Source organism: Apteryx rowi, unplaced genomic scaffold, assembly GCF_003343035.1.
Source record: "Apteryx rowi isolate R43461 unplaced genomic scaffold, aptRow1 scaffold_56, whole genome shotgun sequence".
Classification (NCBI taxonomy): Eukaryota; Metazoa; Chordata; class Aves; order Apterygiformes; family Apterygidae; genus Apteryx; species Apteryx rowi.
In genome coordinates this window covers 3,438,389-3,458,718 of record NW_020450827.1, presented here as the reverse complement: position 1 = coordinate 3,458,718, position 20,330 = coordinate 3,438,389, and the positions used below count along the sequence as shown (strand labels likewise).

General features: G+C 41.9%; 1 protein-coding gene across 7 annotated transcripts in view; it reads right to left on the bottom strand.

The window, feature by feature from the left end:
• The window catches only part of SLC23A2 (solute carrier family 23 member 2), a 57,447-nt gene extending 37,379 nt beyond the window's left edge, over positions 1–20,068 (bottom strand). Inside the window, exons 1-3 of one of the 7 annotated variants that reach the window (XM_026081707.1) lie at positions 19,104–19,139; positions 17,911–17,999; positions 3,564–3,667 (exon numbers count right to left, since the gene is read on the bottom strand). The gene's annotated coding sequence lies outside the window, so the exon portion shown is untranslated. Of the gene's footprint in view, positions 1–2,951; positions 2,995–3,563; positions 3,668–17,910; positions 18,000–19,103; positions 19,175–19,745 lie in introns of those variants that run through there. The other 6 variants (XM_026081712.1, XM_026081705.1, XM_026081706.1 and 3 more) reach the window with 6 other exon arrangements.
• Between the last annotated feature and the right edge of the window lie 262 nt (positions 20,069–20,330).

Below are 20,330 nucleotides of genomic sequence, written 5' to 3'. Positions count from 1 at the left end.
TTTGGAAACGGAGCGGAACACACCGCCAGTTTTAAAATCCTCCGCTCTTCACCACATCAGTACCCGATTCTACGAGTGCTGCAGAGCTGCTTCTGAAAAGGGCATGCTGTGGACCGCAAGTCAAGATAAACGGTCAGTTCCTGTAGCGTCGGACAGCTATGAAAACATTGAGCCAGTAACAAACGCACTGCATTTACATTGTTTAGTTTAAAAAAAAAAAAAAAAGTGCATTTAGGCCAAGTTGTTTAATATTACTCTACAGCACTGAAGACATATAAAGAGAGAGGCTGCATTCTGCAGCACAGAGCTGCACACAGTTTGGTTGCCAGCCGCCGTTCACCAGGAGACCAGGAGGAGGGGGACAGCCAGACACACAGCTGGGATCAGCAAGAGTGTATCCCGGGAGATGCAGATTGCCCCAGAAGGCGGCAGGATGGATGCCAAGAGATCGGGGAAGTCTTGAAAGAAATGCCTTCACCGAAGCACTGCAGACTGATTAGGGGAACAGGAGTGCTTTTAAACTCTCGAGACTGGCAAAGCGGACAATCATGGAATTCTGCAGAGGCTCCAATTAGACAAGTTTACTTAGAGGGTGCAGCTATCCCTGGCCAGACAAATGATCAAACACAAAAGCAAGGCAATTCCCAGTTAATTATGGAACAGCAGCTTTATCCAGATTGTTATTGGCTCTAGTTAAGCCAGTCGCACAAAATTTCTGCTCTGATTTTGTCCCATTAAAGTATTAAGAAACAAAGACTCCTCTTCCTGTTATTAAACGCACCTGGCCTTCCACGCATTAAATCAGAGCCGCAGGCATTGTGATTTGTATTTATACTCGTCATCGCCTTCGCAAGTCCTGAGTTATCGCAATTTTCACACTAGAAGATCCTCAGAGCAAGCCACTTACACCCACTATTTAACAAAACAAATACATTAAGCCTGAGAAATTCAAGTCGTTAAAATGAAGCAGTACTTTATCAGAGGGGCTGAAAAAAAATTAATGACCAAATTATAAGTGATCAGAAGAAAGCACTTAATATCTATCTTGCTACTCATAATGGTCCAAAAAGTTGCTTGATGTTTTCCTACAAAGCAAAAAGGTCCTCCTCTTTCCAAAGGATTCATCAACACCTAACTCATCAGCAAGGCTAATAAAGCCCAACAAGTCCTTAACACGATGCAGTCAGAACACCGTCTACAGACCCAAAACCGCAAGTTCAATTGCCTCAGAGTATTGGCTGTGGGTATTACTGTACGTCTTGACATTGGCACTTAGATGCAGCTCCTCCGAGGTCCCTGCCCACAAACCGTTCCAGATACGTAGGTGTGCCTGAAGGGCATTTGTTCAACTTTGCAAGGGCTTTTGACTGTCTTACAGACACGGAAAAAGCTGCGTAGCACCTGCACGTTAGTTTTTACATGTAGCAACAGAAGTATCTTCCTGCTTTAGTCTGAAGTAAGGCTTTTCCTCGGGCTATTTTGCAACTGAGCCTCTTAGGTCAGGAAAATACTTAAAATTAGTCTCTACCATGCGCTCCTTGCATCCCAAATTCCTTTCCATTAAAGGAAAGGGCACTAAAAAGGTATCACATCTCTAAATGCTACAGATGATTCCTTCCCGCCATGCCGCCAATGGAGAGCAATTACATCCACGCATATGAAAGAAGTGTATTTCAAATTCCTAACACAACACTAAAAAGGCATCATTCCCCTTTACCTGTGTTAGAAGTGGACAAAATACTGCTAATTATGCCAAAACTTTCTAAAAGTCAGCTTTTAAAAATAAGATTTCAAGGTTACTTTAAGGAATTTTGGTCCTGAGTTGGCTTCTCACTTCACTTCAAAGTCTTCAAAGCGCAAACATATTCTCTCTTTGTAGGCACTAATGAATTTTTAAGTAGTTGGTATTTTGACTGCCGTCCAGAACAGTATGTCTTACAGTTGACCAACATTAGAGCATGTCTACACAAAGACACAGAGGAAAGTTATGAGTTCAAACCTTCTCTTGATTTAAAGCACATTAGTTAAATCTCATTAACTTCCCGTATGAATGAGCTTGTTCAGAAGTGGCCTTAAATCCAAATGAATGAAATATTTAACAAAGGATCGTACAGCTTTTAAAAATTACATCTCCAGTTAATCAGCTTTTTTAGAAGAGCCAATTTAGCTATGGTTCTAAACAAAGATATGTGAAATAGGAGTATTTCCAAGAAGTGTAGGACAACCTGAAGGGGCACGTTCGGTTAAAACGTTATTTGTCAGGCTGCTCCTTGCTCATCTTCCACCTCACTTCTCTCTGTATTTATTGTTCCTACAGGCAACAGTTCGGCCAAATTTCTGTGCAATGCGTGCACCACTCTCCATAAGAGTTTTAATCTGTATACAATGCTCTGTATTAAGAGTCCTAATGAAAGACCAAGAGAGAAGTACACAGAACAAGCTACAAGAACGTATTTCAAGAGGTATAAGCAAAATCTAGGAGATGCAGTTTTACAGCTTTATATCCAGTGACTGGTATCAAATGACACCTTTAATGTTCTCAAGATCGGAATGATGCCCACAGTAAATAAAAATGAAATGCCTCAGTTTTCCTTATGAAATGTATTACCACTTCATAGTCTTACTTTTAGCCCAGAACACCTCCCGCAGTGTTTATGGCACGAGTTAACTCAACTGAAAATAGTACACAGCCTTTATAGTTTCCCTGTGGCGCATTAATAATTAAGAATTTAGATACCTCCACATTATTATGGACCTTAATACACAGTTCATTAAGCTCCTTTACTGCACTCAGAAAGCAATCTGAACACACACTGGTTCTTTTCTCAGCTTTCTTTGTACTTCTACTTGGCACTTTGATGTAAGCTACTTTTATTCAAGACTCTAATCACATTAAAACAAAGGTGAAGTTATAGACTCATCTAGGAAAAATTCCATTTATTAAAACAAACCTGGGTGACGTGCCAGCTTTTTCAACCCTGAATGTGAAGTTCCTTTCCTCAGACTTAAGCATTCCTAAGTCTACTTTTGAAAGAGATGCTCCTGGCTTGAGGAAAACAATTTTAGTCCAGTAAGCAATATAAAGCCTCCTAACTGATTACACACTTAAAAACCTTTATTATATAGAATTGTTCCATCAAGCTTGACTTCAAGTAAATAAATATTTTCCTTCCATTTAACATTCTTCAATTCCAGATCTTTTACATAGAATTTCCAAAAACTAAGCAAGATGCTGCACTTTTGTGGTCAAGCATCCTTAAACCCTGTTTTTGACTGCAAAAACCTCATATAATTGTCTCCCATGTTGAAATTAAAAGGAAGCCAAAGTTTACAGGTAAACAGGAAAGAGTAACTACCTTTAAATCTCTCTCTCTACAGTAGCAACAAAAATATTTTTAAAATGAAAATTCCTCAAATCCCTAGTATATTGAAATTTAGCTATTCAAATCTTAAGTCTGTCATGATCACGAGTTACTTTCCTCTTCTGATAATAATGCCCACACTAAAGCAGCTGAATATCTCTAATTATCCCCATTAACATTTGAATTAAAAGCAGCTCTTACCTTAAGAAACCAGTACTAACTTCCAGGGCTCGTCTCAGTCAACTCCTCTACAGCATTTCTTCCAGCCTATGCAAAGTGCAACAGTCCAAGTTGCAAGTTGCCGTCTAAAAGGATGCAGACATAGAGAAGAAGGATTTTTATAATCTGGTTGGGCTCACTACATTGTATAACTGTACTTGGTCCAATCAAAATCCCCGTGTATTACACAACAGCAGAAATACAGGAAGACACCACACGGCCGTAAGCTGTTACTACATGCCCCTGCCACAGTTACGAAAAGTAAGTGGACAGACAGTATCTCTGAGTAACAGCAGCGTGCGTCCAAATCAGACGGAACTCCACGTTCAAGTGTTTTATATAACCTGGAATATTACAGACCAAAAACCCATGAGAAGAGACAGCCCCCAAAATCAAGCTGTGTAAATATTTACACGCCTAAGAGCTGTGCTCAGGATGGCGATTTTCCTCCACCCACCTCCATCGTGAACAGCAAGCATTCCTATAAACCAAAGTTGTGCAACTTGCAAGGAAATATTTATACTAGCAATTAGTCAGTTTTCAACACAAGTCCTTGATCTCAAAGCTCACATCTATAATACATGGTTAAGCATTTAATGATCTTACCAAAACCTGAAAATACACGGTATATGCTGTGTTGAGCTCATTCATTCGACTAATGGAAAAAGCCAAGTAAAAGTGATGCTCAGGGCCTCGGGAAAAGGTGAGACAGGGAGGCGAGACCAAGAAAAGTGAGACTTGAAACACCAGAAATCATTAATGACATGCAGTTTTTCCACACGACTTCTTTTCCTCTCCTCGACCCGTCTCTTTCTGAACCAAGACAGCATCGTTTCCCTAAGGCCGCACTTGCACCCGTCTCATCCCCAGCTACCTGGTCTCTAGGCAGCGTGTGCTGCCCTTTTCCTGTGACCGCATCTTTGCTCGCTCTGAAGTGTTTTCTTTGCTCTCAGAGGTCTCTCACACAGGTACACAAATAGCACCCTTGCTTTTTAAAAAAAAAAAATCACTCTTCAAAGTCTGTTGCATCACAGAGGCTGCTCAAAGTTATTATTTGCCATGAAGTTTGCACACTGTCATCTTACACCACCACGCAAGCAACCATGCAGCAACCCCTACATATATGAGCGTTCCTGCAGTACCTTCTTGTACGAGACCTTCGCTTCCCGTACAACCGATACCCGAAGTGATAACTACAACGGGCCATCGCAAAGTGGCACCCGGCTATCGGACACTGCACACATACACATGCGGCGTCCCTGCCACCTTCGCCCTGGTGAGAGACACGGGCCAAGAGCACAGCTCCGAGGGCAGAACCACAAGCTCACGCTACCTGAAAAAACACCTTTTGAACCCAAATTTGCAGAGGCAACAGACAGGCCAATGGCGCCACCTAGCTCCCTTCTCTTCACGAGCAAAGTAAGCCTTACTCAATTTGAAATTTTGGAATAGACTGCCAAAACTTACTCAATTGTTGCTACTTTAGAAAATAAAAACTTGAGAGCTGTGGCTCACCAGCGGATCAAAAATTGGCATGTGCCTGCTTTTCCTCAAAGGAGGAACTACTGAACAGCGTACATTTCATTGAAAACTGATCCTTCTTACACGCAATGCTACTTCTTTGTCATTTACTAAGAAAACAGAGAAGAAAGCCAATCATCTCCACTGCTAGTTTTATGCAATGTTTGCATATAATAAAAAAACAGTGTTCCAACATTTAATCTTCACTGCAAAGAGTGAGATGTTGAAAAGTTATGTCCTCCTCCACCTGCTCCTTTTCTATTTATTAGATTATTTACGTTGTTCTTAGCTTCTGAATTCCAAGTGTTTTCGCTGAAGTCAGCCCACAAAAGCAAAACACCTGCTAATTTCAATAAGAGGAAAGTTTACAGCCCTTAATGCAAGCATCATCGTAGCTGAAGTTTTAACGCCACAAAAAATAAACTGCTGTACCACAGATTGTTTAGAAGACTGCTCACCTACAATACTTATGAAGGAATACGATGGAAATTACTTTATATTCAAGGCATTTGATCTGCTCAGAGGGAGCTACAGTACTAAAGGGACCAAAAGCAAGCAAAAAGGCAACGTGTTACTTGATTAAAAAAAAATAAAGTGCCTGCTTTTCGGTTCTGATGTCTAGAATTTTTTTTATAGTTAGATAAAAAACAGACTCAAACGTTGCTTGCCTTGAATATCAATGTTCTAAGTATAATCGAGTTCTCTGCAAATAACATTACTTCAGTATCTGTTTAAACAAGACCTGTTTATTTACTATACAATTAACACCACTGAGTCCAAAGTTCATGACCAACTGGTAGAAAATTTCATCACTTAAAAGATTTATTTTTAGTTGATTAGTATTTATACTGAAAAATTCAGTTCAAATAAACCTCCTACTAATCTGGATGCCTTCACTTAAAACACAGCTTCCATAATCCACAGTTCCTGGACAAATCTAATCACAGGTTGTTTGATTCAAATTACTTGTAGTAAATAGGTAATTAATCACTGCTGTACTTAAGATGAATGTTAATTTGAGATGTAACTCTTGCAACCAGTTTTCTGAGACAGTGGACTATCTTACAACACATCTTCAAACTCTGTAATATTGTAAAAGACAGGAGGGAACAAACTGATGAGGTGAGAACAGAAATGGGGGATTTTATGCCTTCGTACAGCATTCTTAATCCACTGGATCACACCGTCTGGAATCGGGAGAATCCACAGGATCAACTTGCCCGTCAGCCAAGTTAATCCTCAGCCGACCTGCTATGCGTGTAATGGGCAAGCAAGCAGGGGTGTCAGAGGTTCATTTTACTTACTGTACTTCAAATCCACTGGGAAGCTATAACTATTGCTGCGTTTTATTGATGGAAGTGAAATCATAGCAGTCAATTTATCTTGCGCTACTTTAGTACAGGAAGCAGACTGTCGTGACCATCTTACATAGCGAGTCATCATTTTTATTACCTGCTTAATATTTGAAATTTAAACTGATGGGGGCTCTTCTCTTGCTCGAGAATGTTACTCCTAGGAGGAGTTCGCTTCTGCCTATTACAAGAAAATCCAATTTTGTACCTCCTTCTCAGGCATAGAGCTTTCAGTTTAAGGATGAAACAAATACTTCAGAGAGCTCCAGTCAAATTATACATGTTTGCCGTTGGACCCACATTGGTAAAGTAACTGACAAGTTACAGGCAACATTCTGAGTTAGCATACTTATTCCGGGGCTTTTTGCTGCATTCAGAGCTCATCTACTCCTACTGTATTGAAAACCACCTTCTATATATAGAAGGATGAGACACAATGGTTAACTCATCATGATCGAGACTGATAACAATATGACCCAGTAATGGCAAACACTCAGTTAACTAAATCACTCCTTTGAACCTTCATACATTGGCGGGTGATAACAAGGAAAACAAGACAAAAGAAAGGACAAGTCTGATGCAATCACTGATAAGCTGTAAGAAGAGGTTCTCTGTCCCAGAACTTATCTATTAAAAAAAAAAAAGAAAGAAAGAAAAAACACAACCAACAACAAAAAAACCCCACAGTTCTAGCAGAGCAAATGTCTCACATATATTCAGCTGCTGGAAGGCGCTCCCTCTCAGGACAAGGTTTTCAGAAAAAGGCACATCCCCTTTGCAAGAACACCCTCACCCATCAGCAGGGTGAGGTACAGGATGCCTCACTTGCGACAGCAAAACGAACCTCTACTACATTTTTGGAGCAGTCTACTTCAAGTGTTCTTCCTAACAAAGTCATAACAAACCTGGAATTTTTTATGTCAAAGAGATTCAATTTATATAGCAGACTCCCATGAATATCCTCTAGAACACATTTAACATAACACAGCAAACACAAGAAAAAGAGCATCGCATATTAGTAGAATAAACAGATCCACTTCCACCCACAATTTTGAAAAGCAGAAAGACAAAGCCATTAAGTCTGATCTTACAGAGACATTTATAAATCCATTGAATTATACATTTGCTGGAAAAGCACTTAACAGAAGATACCCTTTAACACAAAAACATTCAGTGCTCTCTTCTTTAATGTTGCTATTAAATACACACAAAGAATTACTGAAATTGCTTTGAAAGCTTACCATTTAATTCACTGAATGATGCATGGCCACGGGTATTGTGTGTGTTCCTTGTACGGGACTCAATTCATTAAAAAGTACATCCCTCTAGCCTACCTGAAAGGATACCTCAAACCAGACCATATTAAGTGAAGTTTCACTTTTCCAGTGACAGAAAAGTTGTGCTTAGTGTTCAGTGTTTTTTTTCTTTTTAAATTCTGAATTCACTTACAGGTCATATTACAGAGTGTCTCTTAGGAGTTCTCCTGCAATTGCATATTTGTAAACACTTAAACTCAAAAGAAAAATCCAGGTTCTGGGAAATTAGTCAAGCCAGACCTGTGATTCTTCTATATAAAGAAATCACAAGATGGAAGTGCCCTTAAAAACACATATGGATTTCCAGACAAGAAATGTAAATCTTTTTTTTTTTTTTTTTTTTAACTTGAAAAGAGTGAAGCCAAAGCCATATGCTCTAAAGGCACAGATCAAAGCACTCCAAAAGTGGAGGAAGGAATGTGCTTTCTGTGACTTGCTATTGTATTCACCACGTCCACAAACTGAGTCAGACGCCTACATCTTTCCTGGACCTCCAGGTATGTTCACAATTGCTTCTTAATGCTAGTGTGAGCTCAGCTCATTTCTCCAAGAACTGACAAAAATGAAACCCGGTTGTTGGTCAAATGCAGCACCATGTGAGGCTGCAGACTGCAACCCTTGGAGTATCATTACCTACAAATGATCCCAGATGCCCCAGGAAAACATTGTCGACTTTGACATGTTTCGGAAAAGACAGTACGCCACCCAAAACAAAGTATGCAGCAACCCAGCCAAGGGAGCAAGACACATTGCAGCTGACCTAATAAACCTAAACCTAATAAGCTAAAAACTCAAACTCTGCCATTACACTTCCCACCTACAACTTCAATCTCTTTGGCTTCATAAACAGCACGGGAACATTTCTAGGTGTGCTCACGGGTTCTGACCACAGATACCAAAACCCACGATCAGCACAACGGCGCTCTCGCTGACCCATTCAATGCCCCAAATAACAAAATGCAGTGGGGATATGCAAATTTATATTCTAAGTCTAGACTTGAAACATCTGCCCATTATGTCTGATAAGGTTGCACTTTTGTCATTTTTTCCCCTGTTACCTTCATATTATTTTGCTGTTGTGATGACTTATGTTTTAGCTTATGTATCTTTTTTTTTTTTGATTGCAAGTGGTTCCAGAAGTGTGGGCTAGGTCTCTTTAAAAAGAACAGCAGACTGATCTGGTTACAGGCTGCGCAAAGAACTTGGAAAGTTCCATTCTTTAGTGCAAGTTACTGCTATTTTCATTTTCTAAAGGCAAAACACACCCTGTTTGCACAGTTTTGAACTCAATATGCTGTTTGCTCGGATGCCTAAAAAAAATCCACCTGCACTACATAGTAACCAGCCAGGTAGAATGCTCTAGCTACAAAACGGAGAGTTTTCAAGGGGGGAAAGCAAGCATATAGTCATACTTCTGTTCAATGGTCCTGGTATCTCATTCACGGTTCAGTAAGCAAATGGCAAATACAGCTTCACAGCACTGCCCAACTGCTACAGCAACCGCAGCTCCTCCTCCCGCTGATCCCAACCGCCTTCCTCCGAAACGAAAAAGCCCTTTTAATCTTCAAAGCATGGCCACAAGTCAATCTCAAACTTAGCACATTTTTTAATTTTCTTTTTAATTATCTACTTGGGAGAGTTATGCCCTCCTTGCTCAGTGACCTTTCATTCCTTCAAGATTATTTCAAGAAAGCTTTCCTGGGAATTATCGGCAAATTTATACCACTTGCAGAGGAGAAAAATGTTTCTAGGCTTCCAAGCACTGAGGGGGAGAGACAGCATGATTCCTCGCGTGCTTTCGTGCAGGCAGCTTTCGCTGCGTTACACGGCACCGTTAGTCCTGCAGGCCAAATATCTTCTGGCTTCAGAGCACTGACTGCTGCGAGGGTATTTGACCCATCTACTACAACACCCACCCAGAAGTAAGTTGTTGCGATGCTGGAACGGCAAGAGAATTTCTTTCTGCTCGAACTGGGGCTCTTCCATGGCAAAAGGCAGGGTGCAAGCAATTAAGCCATCGCCACGGAGGTTTTCCCACCGGCAACCGTTGACCAACCGTCTGTCCCGTGGGCTTTGGTCACAAAGTATGGCATGGTTTGCCAGTCATTTATCCTTCCGCAGGGAAAAATCAAGTAATTACAGCCACTAATGATTTTTAAGTTGCACCAGCACTACTTATTTTCTGCCCACACACTAAACAACTGTATGCAACCCTGCATTTTATTCCCACAAGTTAAGCCAACCAATTACTAATTTATTAATTTCACAACAAGCTGGAAGTGTTTACAGACAGGCTTGTGTCTAACCAGACTTGCTCATTAAATTCCCATGCTCATATTTCAGAGATAGCTAGGTGAAAGCGTTTACATACTCTGCAATCTTGATTTACCTCCTCCTAAATCTACACTTGGGAACCCTGCTTGCTACCCGAGAGGTTCACGTGGTATCACAAATTCAGTCCTGCCGCTGCACGGGGACAATTAGTAAGAGACAGGAGGCAACAGGGACCTGCTGAAACGTAGCAGACTTCTAGCCGGTGTGTCACATAACACGCTAACATGAAGAGATGCATGATAAAATTTAGCTCAATAGCTTTGGTTTTTTTTCCAAATGTAAGCCCTGAATTAAGAACACATTAAATATAAATAAATGCATTAAATATCCCTATGAGCAAAGAAAATGTTTAAGAAGAGCTATGTGAATTCTTCTCCAACTGAAGCGACAGAAATTGAATGGTCCATTTAATACTGTACTGATTGCTCAGGAAATCACAGAAATGTATAATATTTTGACAGAGTTCAAATTACTTATAATAATATTTATAGCAGCTATAGTTTATTGAAAGAAAGCCTTTTCTTTTCAGCAAGACAAGCCTTTTATGAAAAATATTTTGGCAACATTTAATGGAATACTTTTCTTGTGATTTTTGCCAGTAAAGCAACATATTTTGCAGCCAACGTACTGTGGTTTCAATATTGTACCTTACTGGTTTCTGCATCTTAACATTAGGGCTATTATGCAAATGTCTGTATTGCACTAGTAAAGAAAAAAAAAAATCAATTACTCTTACTTAATTGGCATCACTTAAAATGCAAGTTTTCTTTGCCGCTATTATTTGGAGTAGTATCATTTAGTTATACATTCTGCCCTCAAACAAAATTTTCCATTTTAATAATTAAGAGGAGGAAAGACCAATACAGATATACTCTCCTCTGCAGATACCCACACGCCGTGCTGTCTTCATAATAAATCTATTACCTGCCATTCAACAAAACTTCATCTGTCACAACAGCCTCCAGAACAAAAACAGTAATTACACATGGATCTTAACACAGCAGGCTTCAAAAGTAAGGAACGGTACACCTAAGCGCAATTTAAAATGGGGCTAATAGTGATCATAAAATCTTTTTCAAAACAGAGCAGCCTAGGATGAGAGGTCAGCTGCTTTTTTGCTTTTTAGGCTCATCTACAATAAGAAACTTAATAGAAGGCTTAATTGACAGCTTTGCTCGCTTTAGCTGTGCCTTATTAGTGCTTTCTATGAAGATGCTTAAAGCTGTTTGGTCCCTTCCAAAGAAGACCAAGGCTCGTTAGCAATGTGCGCTCACAAGTGCTCAGGGCTCACCATCGTAGCCCTTCTGCCCCTTCCGCACGATGGGCCGCTTAGAGCAACGTTTTTATGAGGAAGATCACACATCATCTCAACCAGAGCTGAGGTTTCCTTCCTTTCCTTTTTCAGATATTTGCAAACAAAGCAGACAGGCAGTGCAAACATCAGCTCGTTCGAAATCCTCTGGGCAAGAGCCTGACTCGGAGTTTACAGACCTCTGTATGCCGCCAGGCATCCAGGAAAATTCAAGTGCTAGGGCCAGTCAACACGAGAGGTTATCATTTATACCAAGTCATGTTTTATTTTTCCGTTTTGAAATTACCACGCAGTTCTCATTGTTTTCAGCTTTCCTCAGGAACAAATAAACTAGATACACTGTTTTACTACAACAAAAACAGAACATTTGGGCATAAAAAACACCCACAACTACCTCCCCCCCTCTAATCTGTCTACTTTTTTGTTTGTTTTAAAAGCATTCTAAATGGAGAAAAAACTACAGGTAATCGATGAGCGCCTAACAGTCTGAACAAACCTGAACATAGTCCAGTAAAACGGTATTTACAATAGATGGAACTCGCAATGTTCTGTGCACAAAATTAAATGATACTGCTACAAATACATACTTCCAATAGCGACAAACAGCTGGTAACTTTTATTGTTCTTATATATGAAAAGACACAGAACGGCATGAGAAAACTGCAGTTCTATCTTGCAGCTTGATCCTATAGAATAGGAATCTGGAGCTCCAATTTCATTTTTTGTCAGCCCAAATCCACATTATTTCTTTGGTTTGGCATTTATACAATGAGATGTTCATCAGAAAACTCTTAAGTTTTCATCAAAATCCCTGATCTGTTAAAATACAACCCTTGAGATGCTTCTTGAATCAGGAACATTTAACAACTTTCAGAAACAATTCATTTTGTATTAAAAATAGAAAAGCCTGCTATAACCCATGAAGTAGCCGGTACTTTAGAGTTTTCCAAATACAATTTTTATGGTCATCTGCAAAAGCAAGGGTGTGTTCCCTTTGCCAAGGTACAGTAAGGCTCTGAACACAGGAATCTATAGACAGAGGATAATTAATACACAAAAAAGAATCACAGGACTTGGGATTCTTCCTGCCACTGGGATTCAAACACTCAAAAACTCAAAGCTTATCACAACACAGTCAATTAAAAACCATTAACTTTGGGACATTTTATTTAGCACACAAAACAAAGAGTTCCTAGCTTTTCAATGCAGTTTATTGCTGTTCCAAGCTTGTAAATAAAAAGTGAAAGTCAAAACAAGCAGTCACGTGCCTGTTTTTCTTGAAAGCATCTATAGGATCTTGTATACTAATGAAAACATATACACACATACTTTTTTTTTCCCACTAGCACCACAAAATGGAAACACTGAACTATACGCTTAAATACAAGACAAAGATATGTGATAATAGTAACAAGGCCAGAGGAAAAAGGAATAAAAAATAAGATCATTACTTCTGTGCTAGAAAAGAAATAGTAATCAATAAAATGTGCTTAATGGCAAACTCCAACGGTCAAAGTCTTCCAGCAGTTCCCTTCCACTGCTAATATTAGGTCAACAATGACATTCAGAGCACTGAAAGACTGGGACAAGCTCACTAATGGCACATTAAACACCTCATCATATAAACACAGCTAAGAGCACACTTAGTAAACTAAGTGTTTAAGGCACCCTTCTATTAAAGCTTCAGAACTGCACTGTACTCTCTTAACCTTTACAATCTTATAAGTGTTGTACTAATAGCCCACATACCACCAAAATAGGCTTTGCCGCCCTAGGCTGCTATTTCATGGCCAGGCAACAAATAAGAGCAAGGCCAATTAAAATGTGTTACTACATTTAGAGCCTAAACTTAACTAAAGGCATCTAGACACGAGGTTAATACCCAGGAATGTCAGTACACAGAACTCCCCCTTAAGTTGCTTTTTCACTTCCCTGCTATCTGCAATGCATGCTCAAAAGGCTTCTGCCAACTGCTCAAACAACACAAACTCTACAATAATTTGATTTGAAAATAAATTCACACCACAAATTTTAGAGACACGCAGACTATTCCAAGTCAGTTCTGTCTGTCACTAGATTTAAAAACAGTCAAAAACATAAAAATGTTGAGTCGACCTCTGCTTCACCATTTATATCAATTTGACTTCATACTGCAAGCAATTTTACTCTACAGCAAACATAAAAGGGAATTAAGACCTCGGTGCTTTTAATCACAAAGGAGATAACAAGCAAACATTGCTTTACATCCAAAATGATTACTATATACGTGCATGCACACACATAAACAAGTTCTGTCATTGTTTTTCTACGACACAGAGCCTTAAAAATATAGGTACCACGCTGCTGCTAACAGCTCCTCAAACACAATCACAACTGGGCTGATCTGCTCCCACACTCTCTTAAAAATACAACTATCAGACAGAGCTCTTTTTCCCTGGCATTTTGATGCCACAAGCACAAGATCAAAACATCACTTATACGGAAGGGCAAGATACGTTGGCCTCCATAATGCACAAGATAAAATTCAACTTTGCCATCCTGGTAAGGTGCGTGTGGCACAACCTCAGTAATACAGCACATGCCAATTTTCTCGCATGCTTAACAGTATAGATCAGGGAGAGGAGGGGGAAAAACGCGTCCCCAGCTGCTCGAACGTGATAAGAAATTTTGGAAATTCTCTTTTGCCAGATCAGGACAAAGTTCATCCCCTCCTGAATTCAGCAGTTACCTTTTTTAAAGGAACAAAACCAAAAGCCACCCCCACCCCCCCCMCCCCCCAAAAAAGAACACCCACCAGACTCAGACTCTCGGACGGTAAGTGCATTCGCAGTAACATTCCCCTCCAACCCTCCCGAACAAGTACTTTTCTGTTCTGGTCTGAGAACAAAGAACAAGTAGATTTAGATCGATGAATCTGTAATTATAAGCCTGTTGAAGAGTATTTTACAATTACCTCCAGCCCGCTCATTCTTCCGTAAAAAATAAAATCAAAGAAACAGGTAGAAACAAACAGTATTTCACTACGCTCTAGCTATGCAGGATGTGGACAACCAAAACACCCGTTTCCTAACTCTCTTGCCTGCCGGGACTTCATCGGCCAATTCCTCTGCCCTGAAACAAACCCAGAGTTTCCAAACTCTGCTCAGCCCAACTACTCTGGGGCCGCTGCACAGCCAAGGAAACGGCCGAGGCTCTATGCAGACCCAGGGCAAATAACAACTCGATATTTGCTAGACCGATGATGACATTCGGTACCAAAAAACAAGCTCTTCAAAAGCATCACCTCCGAGAGCACACAGTGGATTAGAAAAATATGGGAGATGGTACATTGCTATGTATACTGTATTTCTGATGCCGTCTACATTCTTCTTGCTATGGTTGGCAACAGAAATTACAAAGCTCAATTTTTAGCGCAAGGAAGAAAACTACAGCATGATGCTTCTTATCGCAAGCAGCTCTAGGAAAAGAGCAGAAAACTAGTTTTCCCCTCCCACTTCTTTCCCCCACCAAGTGCCAGTGATGTTTCAAAATCCTAATTCCCTTTCCAAAAAATATATTTCTTTTGGCCAAATTACCACTGCCAAAAAAAAAAGTTACAATTAAATTAATTTCAAATAAAATAAATATTGGGGTAATTAATAATAATTAATAATTAATTGGGGTAATTATATAGTGCCCAGATGTCCAAAGGTAGACACTTTCTCCCTGTGTTTGCAAAAATAAACACAAAAGGGGACACCTAGACATTTCCTTCCCATAACTTGAAAATGCCCATATATCATCAGATTTCTGTTCTGGCTTCCACTAGATGTTGTCATAAGACCACTTAACAAGTAAAAATATTTGCCTGTAATGAAAACGTACTCCCCAATATTGATAGAAGTATTATGTGCAGTACCACGAAGTTAACACAATGTCTTAATGCACCTCACCCCAGGGAGCAGCGAGGGAACATGGCAAATAGCTTTCTTTTTAAATGATTTATTTTATTCCTGCCTTCCACTGCATCATAATGCATATCCCTTTACTCATCCTGACTGTCAATATTTTCCTCCTGCAGCTTTCAGGTAAAATAAAACACACTAACTGCTGGCAGACTGTCTCATGACCACTAAGGCTTCATAAATACAGGACTTGATAAAAGTAACTTTTTTCACCAATTCATGAACCTTTGATCCAAGAAAAACCTTTCTGCAGAGCCATCTGCACTTTCTCTTGCTACCTTGATGATAAATGTATAAAGAAGTGTTTGAAAGTCAAACAAACCTATCAAGAAAGGGCTCCAAGGAACCTTTTCCGCCTTGAGTTTCCTGCTATTTTTTCCCCCCGCCCGTGTCCTTGTTCACACAAAGATACTGACAGGAACAGCTACAGAGGTTATTACCTCTTCCAAAATAGTCCTGCACGGGACATCACCTTGTGATCTGAGATGAACTGGAATAGCTCTCAAGGGTGTGCCAGTTTACTTCCCCTTGTAGACACAAGGATTAGAAGAGGTTAACTGCTGTAGTTCAGACTGGGTCATTACAGCAGTTTAGCAGGCACTTCTTGAGGAATCCATACTAAAAAAAGGGTAAAGTTTCACCCATTTAATTCTGAACAGTCTCCAGCCAACCTAAACAGCACCTAACAAAGCCATGTGACATCAAAATAGGAAAGTCCATTATACTGAGGAAGTTTACAGTTTTGGTTATACTGGGAAGGAAAAAAGTCCAATATATGAACAGACTCAAAGAAAGAGAACCCAACTCAAAACCCCCCAAATACCCAATTAAAAAAACCTTGAAATAGTAAATGACACACAAATGCAGCTTCTCCTATAGAGTCTTTCAAAGAAATAGGGGGAAAACCCAGCGGTATCATTTTCTTTTGGAAAAAGAAAAAAAAAAATCCACAAACAAAACACTGTTCTTAGCTTAAGCTCACCCTGAAGAAAATTGTTTCCAACCAATACTAACAAAGACATGACCTTTATTTTTCCACTGGAATTCAACTCCCCATTAGCTTCTAGTACAGAGGGCATTTAAATTCTAATACTAGTCGTCTTAAAAAAAAGAAAAACGGAAACCACAGACATCATTCAATATGGCTTTAAGGACGTACAAACAAGCCTACCTGTAGCTCAGGAAGGGCAAGGAGCGGGTAGAAATTGTCCCAACAAATATTACTTCAAAATAAAAACAAGGCAAGAAAAAAAAAAAGGCTCATCAAACAGCTTCTTGACCTTACTCACTGAGCAACAACATGGACAACTGTGGCAGCACCACGGAGGGGTCGCTGAAAGGCTCAGAACATGCAGCCCGTGATGGATGGGGGCTGCTTAAATTGGTGCCATCCCCAGAAGAAACATTCATCAACCTGCAGCCCAAATTATTCTCCTATTTGAAAAGCCGTTTCCCCCCCCAGATTTGTTTCCGTATTGAAGAGTGAGAATAAGCGTGAGGCCATGTTCAGAGGACCTAATTTCCATCCTGCTCCTTACATCCACTCAACAAGAGAGCCGCAGGTGCCTTGAGAAAGCAACTCACAGAATTTAAGCCCAGCTAAGAGCAAGGTTGAGACACAAGTAACAGACTGGGATGGATTTTAAACCATACAAATGTGGCCTGTTAAGGAACAGCAGGAACCCAACCCACCTTGGAGAAAAGCAGTCCCTCGCTCCTTCCCTTATTGACATCTTCAACTCCTATATGCATCTTTACTAAAGCTAAAGGATTGGTTAATCCAGTTGGCTAACCCATGACAAAAATCCCAGGGCTCGTTTAACTTCATTGTTAACCCAAGGTTGAGTTTGCTTCGGTGCAACTCCATATTAATATTGCTCTGAACTCAAGCTATCTGGACTGTGACTTGAAGCTAGGAGCAGGGTTATAAGAGCTCATCAACTATTAATCCAATCGTTCTACATATCTCAAGGATTGTTTTCCAGTTTACTAATCTGAGCTACTTGTTGCAATAATCCCTTATCTATAGCGAAATCACTAGGCAGATCAAGGTGCACAGCATACGTCAAGCTCTGGCAGCGTGCAGCACACCAGCAGCTAATTGCTCTAGTATTTATTCTGCTTTTCTGTCACATTTTACAGCCTGCATCAAACTCCAGGTGCCAGGAAGACCGCTAACCAAACCAACCAATCTTTTAAGCTTAAACTAGGCAATTTAAAGCTTGCTCTAGTATCGCAATACCACGCCACAATCACAGCTGGGAGGATACGCAGACATACCAAGCACCCCGTGAAAACAGAGCATTTGGCAATTTTCACGTTTTAGCTGTTCAAGTTCAACAAAAACAGGGAGCCTAGCATTTACCTGGCACCGAGCTCATGCTGAAAGAGTCAGCTGTATGCAGCAAATAATAAGATGGAAAAGAATTAATACGCAAGATCTTTACCTTGTCCTAAAAACCATCTGGGGATTTCCCTTTCCTGCCAGAATCTTCTACCGGCTCTGCCTGCAACTCCCTTTCAGGGTGCCAGCCCCAGCCCATCACTTACCTTGAGAGGTTAAGGGATATAATACATGGCAAGAGCAGACCCGAAACTGTGCTAAGTGTTTGTCATCTCAGTCTACGATATGACGATGGCTTCAAAACGAAAGGGCAGGAATTAAATTCTGTAATGAGTCTCTCCCTACATTTTCACCTTTTTTTTTGCTTCTATTAAGAATTAAAAAAAAAACCCACTAACAACGGAAATGCAGCGTATAGGTATGTAGTCATTAATGTTAAGTAATGAAATCTAATCAAAGGCTAGGAACAAGCTTTGTTCGGGATTTTTCCGTTACCCACAGCACTTACTTCTGACAAAAATACACCTTAAAACAAAAGAAAACTGTGCGTGACACCCAACAGGGTCTGTGAGTGAAAAACCCCTAAAACACAAATATTCAATGCCTCGACCTCGCACTACCGAATAAATTATTAAAAAATAAAATAATTATTAAAAAAAAAAAAGCCGCCTCCAAGCATAGCAGGAGCAGGGGATCAGACGAGGAGGAGCAGCCCACCCCTTCAGGACCAGCAGAGAATTAACCTGCATTCTTCATCCCATTTGCAAGCCCAGCGACTCTGCCACCCATTTTGTTTCAAATAATAAATAATAATTTAAAAAAAAATTTTTTTTTTTTTAAAGGGATGATCTACGCGGAACGGAGAAGATAACATCCACCCCTTCGAAATACAAACTAAGATGAAGGGAGGATCAGCGACCAGCCTTCCCCGAGGTGAGGCGTGCGGAGCCGCCGCCGAGGTAACGCAGGCCGCGCCATCAGGTAGATGCCGCTTCCCCCCCCCACAGACAGCGCGGGCTGGGCGCGACGCCCCACAGAAAACGCCCGCCCGGAGGAGACGGAGTTTAAAAAACGCTAATAGCCATTAAAAAATAATAATAATCAGGAGGGAAGGCAGGAGCGGCACGGGTGACACCGGCGGGGGGAGGCAAGGTGAAGCGCAGCCTGGCAACATGGTGGAGCCCCGCGGTGAGGGGAAGGGGGGGAGCCGGCGTGATGGCGGGGCGGCGGCGGGAGCCCCCGCGGGGGCCGGGGATGGAGGGCGGCGGCGGAGGGGACGGAGGTGACAGCGGGCGGCGGCGGCGACCGCGGCGGGCTGAAGGGCGGGCGGCGCGGCGGGGGCTTCTCCCTCGGGGGGGGAGGAAGAGGAGGAGGAAGGGGAAGGGGGGGGCGGGCTCACCTGCCATAGCGGGCGGCAATGGCGCTGAGGGCTGCGGCGGCGGCTCGGGCTCCCGCTCCCGCTCCGCTCCGTCGGCAGCGGCGAGTGCGGCGGGGCCGGGGCCGCCCCGGCAGGCAGAGCACGGGGGCGGGACGGGCCCCGCTCCGCCCCGACAAGATGGCGCCCGCCGCCGGCCCGCCCCGCGCCGTTGCGCTGCCCTCAGGGCCCGGCGCCATGGCGGCCCCGCGGCCTGAGGGGGCAGCGCGGCCCTTCCCCTTAAAAACCTCATTAAAGCCAATTAAATAAGTAAATAAATAAATAAAATAAATCTTCGATGGCTGCGGGGCGCTGAGCGCTGCCAGACACATCCCGCTTCAAAACCCAGAGCGGACACGTCCTCCCCGCGCGCCGGCTGCACTGAAAATTCCCCCTTGGCTTCGATAACTCTTCATTCACATACGTGTGTGTGCTTAACGCGGCTTTTAAACGCCGACAGACTCTGTTTGCCAGGGCGTTTCAGCGCGGGGCCGTGACACAAGCGCCGCGGGACTGCGAGGTGGCGGCAAGGATCGAATTCGACGCAGCCAGACCCCCCGCAACCCCAGGCGTCAAGCACACCCCGGCTTGTTTCGGCCCTTCGCCCCTCTTAAATACATAAGTTACCTTTTCCCAGTGACTTTCTGTGCTGTAAAGGTTCAGAAAGAAACAAAACCAAATTGGCCGAGCGGCCTCCTTTCGCTTCTTCAGGGACCTGGGGCCCAATTTATGCCATCACTCTGCTCCGCTGTAGACTTATTTGCTGCGATTATCGGCATATATCATTCTTGTTATTAAAATGTAGGAAAGGCCCACGAGTTATTTATAAATGCATTCAGCGACTTTCTGCCTCGAATGAGTCACAGGCCCACAAGCGAGTCGGAAAAGTCATCGAGACACAGGGAGGTCCGTGCGTCCGTCCGTCCGTGCGTGTCCTTCCCGACAACAGCGGGTATAGGGACTATCAGGAGAAATTAGCAGTGATCAGTTATTCTGCACAAGCCTTGGGGATCCTAAAGGCAAGAGCTTCCCTGTGCAATTTCCCTTCATAAAATACAGCTAATCCAGGAGATTATCTGAACAAAGGAGATGGGAGATCCTTCGCGCTCGCACGGGGATTTACCTGCACAGGTGAGGCGCTGCTGCGTCTAGACGGTCTCAACAGCAGGTTTATGCCTGGCTTCCCAATTCAACCGGTGTCTAAGAAATACA